Source organism: Microtus ochrogaster, unplaced genomic scaffold (assembly GCF_000317375.1).
Source record: "Microtus ochrogaster isolate Prairie Vole_2 unplaced genomic scaffold, MicOch1.0 UNK7, whole genome shotgun sequence".
Classification (NCBI taxonomy): domain Eukaryota; kingdom Metazoa; phylum Chordata; class Mammalia; order Rodentia; family Cricetidae; genus Microtus; species Microtus ochrogaster.
Window position 1 is genome coordinate 8,733,608 of NW_004949105.1, and position 2,933 is coordinate 8,736,540.

Sequence of the window (2,933 nt, forward strand, 5' to 3'; positions counted from 1 at the left end):
ATCCTTCTCAAATAGTGCCACTCCTTATTGACTGAGCATCCAAATCTCTGAGCCTATTGGAGCCATTGTTATTCAAATTACCACAACACCGAATGCAGAAGTTAGTGTAGCTATATCCTTCTTATTTTCCTATCTGAAAAATCAACATATGTCTTGCGATGTCTACCATAAGGTTCTGGAAGTAAAGACATATTCAAATCATACATTTAAAATTAGCGATTATCCAGCAATGCATTGGTATTCATGTTTGGGAAATTCTCAACTAGAGAACACTTCATTCCTACTTGACATTGGATAAAAGGAAGTTACCATTCTCAAATGTGGACTCTCCAAAGAACTAAGACAAAAAAGATAGGCTGCTTCTGCTTTCCTGGTCTCCGCGGGAACGGTGGTTCTATATGGCAGATTTCCGGAAGTGTTTTGCAAACGCCAAGCACATAGCCATCATCTCAGGGGCTGGCGTTAGTGTGGAGAGCGGGGTTCCAACTTTCAGAGGAGCAGGAGGTGATTGGAGAAAATGGCAAGCCCAGGACCTGGCGACTCCGCAGGCCTTTTGCCCGCAACCCATCACAGGTGTGGGAGTTCTACCACTACCGGAGGGAGGTCATGAAGAGCAAGGAACCCAATCCTGGGCACCTGGCCATTGCCCATTGTGAAGCCCGGCTACGTGACCAGGGCCGACGGGTTGTAGTCACCACTCAGAACATCGATGAGCTGCACCGCAAGGCTGGCACCAAGAACCTGCTGGAAATCCACTGGACCTTGTTTGAAACTCGGTGCACCTCATGCGGCAATGTCGCTGAGAACTTTAAGAGTCCGATTTGTCCAGCGTTAGCAGGAAAAGGGGCTCCAGAACCAGAGACCCAGGACGCCAGAATCCCAGTTGACAAACTTCCCAGGTGTGAGGAGGCCTGATGTGGTGTGGTTTGGAGAAAACCTGGATCCTGCTGTTCTGGAGGTGGTGGACAGAGAGCTCGCCCCCTGTGACCTGTGTCTAGTGGTGGGAACATCCTCTGTGGTCTACCCAGCTGCCATGTTTGCCCCTCAGGTGGCCTCCAGGGGAGTCCCAGTGGCCGAGTTTAACAAGGAAACCACCCCAGCCACCAACATATTCAGGTTTCATTTTCCAGGACAACACTTCCTGAAGCCCTTGCTCCTCATGAAACTGAAAGGGTTTCTTAATTGTCCTGTGGAAAGAGGAAAAGATTGTGTAGCACATAGCCAGGGCACTAACAGGAGAAGAGGTTTTGTGGATGACAAGCTGAACTTTGGAAAACCTAAAAATACCCTTTGAGCCCCTAGAGACAATCTGTGAAGGGATTGGGCATCAAAACACCAACAGCAAATGTGTTTTCTTTGGAGAGGCTGATGGACTGTCAAGTTCTTCCATCTTATTTGATTTCAACTGAAATATGAGTATTTTGGATTTGCTGTTCTTGGTCAGTTACTGGGAGGGAAAAATTTGTACTTAAATTGCTTGAGAAGAAGGTGATTATACAAACTGTTTGTTTGTATCTTGGGCAAAAATAGAAATAGAGAATTAAAACCCTAAAAGTTAAACCCAAAAAAAAAAAAAAAGATAGGCTTATCTGATTTTGAGCACCGTAAATAATTAATCCTAAATTGTTTGCCGTCAGGCTAACGGGATCTTCCCGGAGTGACAGCAGCTCCCATGACTCCCCATGGCCAGGTGGTGAGGGAATTTGAATCCCATCTAGGGAGGACAGCTTGAGGATATGTGGCTGTAACTTTCATAAAAGAATGTGTATGAAAAAGAAACAGGCATCCTGAACATCTTCAGATAGGAAGGGACGAAGACAGAAGAGGATTAAACCATCTCTAAAGGTCTCCAAGGAACCTTTCAGGAGATAATAAATGCCAAAGAAGGGGGGGGTCAATATTTACTTAAAATAAAGGAGAACTGAGAATATCCAGAGATTTCCACCAGTAGAATGAATGGAGCTACTGAGTCTCCTTTTATTTGGTGCATTCAAGAAGTTATGTAACTCTTCAAAATGACTCGTGGGGCCTCTAACTTAGCAAGGCTACACCTAGTATTTTTCCAGCCCTAAGAAGACTTGATTCTACCATAAAAATGGGAAAAAATGCACAGATCACTTCTCACATGCAGGGTCCTGTTCTACACATTTTATTTGCATTACCTCATTTCTTTGACTCAATAACTATTATTACATCCATGACTAAAGACAAGAAAACTGAAGGAGAGAGACATTAAATAATTTGCTTTGGTTCCCACAGTTAAAAAGTATTTGATACCAGGAAATCTTTTTCCAGAAACTAGTCTTTTATTTTGTCTTTCATAATTCCATGACAGATCTAAGTCCAAAGTGGGAAAGGCCCTAGCTAATAAAGGGAACAATAGGTAAGGGAGGTTATCATAGACAATGCCATTTTGCAAGCCAAAAGGAACAGACATTAGGGAATGAGAATTTTAAAACCTGGTTCTGGATATTTCTTAGCCCATGTGACAGAGACAAGGCAGGGGCCTCTCAAATGTGTAACCTATCTTATATTTAGAGAACCATATATTTTTCTTATAAACTAAATCTTGTGCACCATGCCCACCATGGAGATGAAACCTTGGAGTCTACTACTTTTGCAAAGTTGGTGTAAGCACTCTCTCGAACCAAGAGAGCACACAAGGGAGCAACAGGTGTGATGTGGGGTGCTTCTGATGGTGGGAAGAAGAGATGCATGTGGAGAATCATGGGGGAACAGGAGAGAATCAAGAAGCCTCAATGTGGGGCATCAGAGTTGAGCTTTAGGGAACTTGGTGGAAACAGCCAAGTATGTGGAACCTGGTGTTGAAGACAGAAAGTGTCTTGCTCTGCTCCCATTCTGATCTCTGGGAAGACACTGTTCCATGCAATGTGCCTGCATCTATCAGCACAGAGAGAAGAGGGGAGGAGAGC

The 2,933-nt window shown here is 44.1% G+C and overlaps 1 pseudogene; it reads left to right on the forward strand.

The window, feature by feature from the left end:
• The first annotated feature begins 398 nt into the window (after window positions 1-398).
• Window positions 399-1,183, forward strand: LOC101981136 (annotated as a pseudogene).
• Window positions 1,184-2,933: the final 1,750 nt, after the last annotated feature.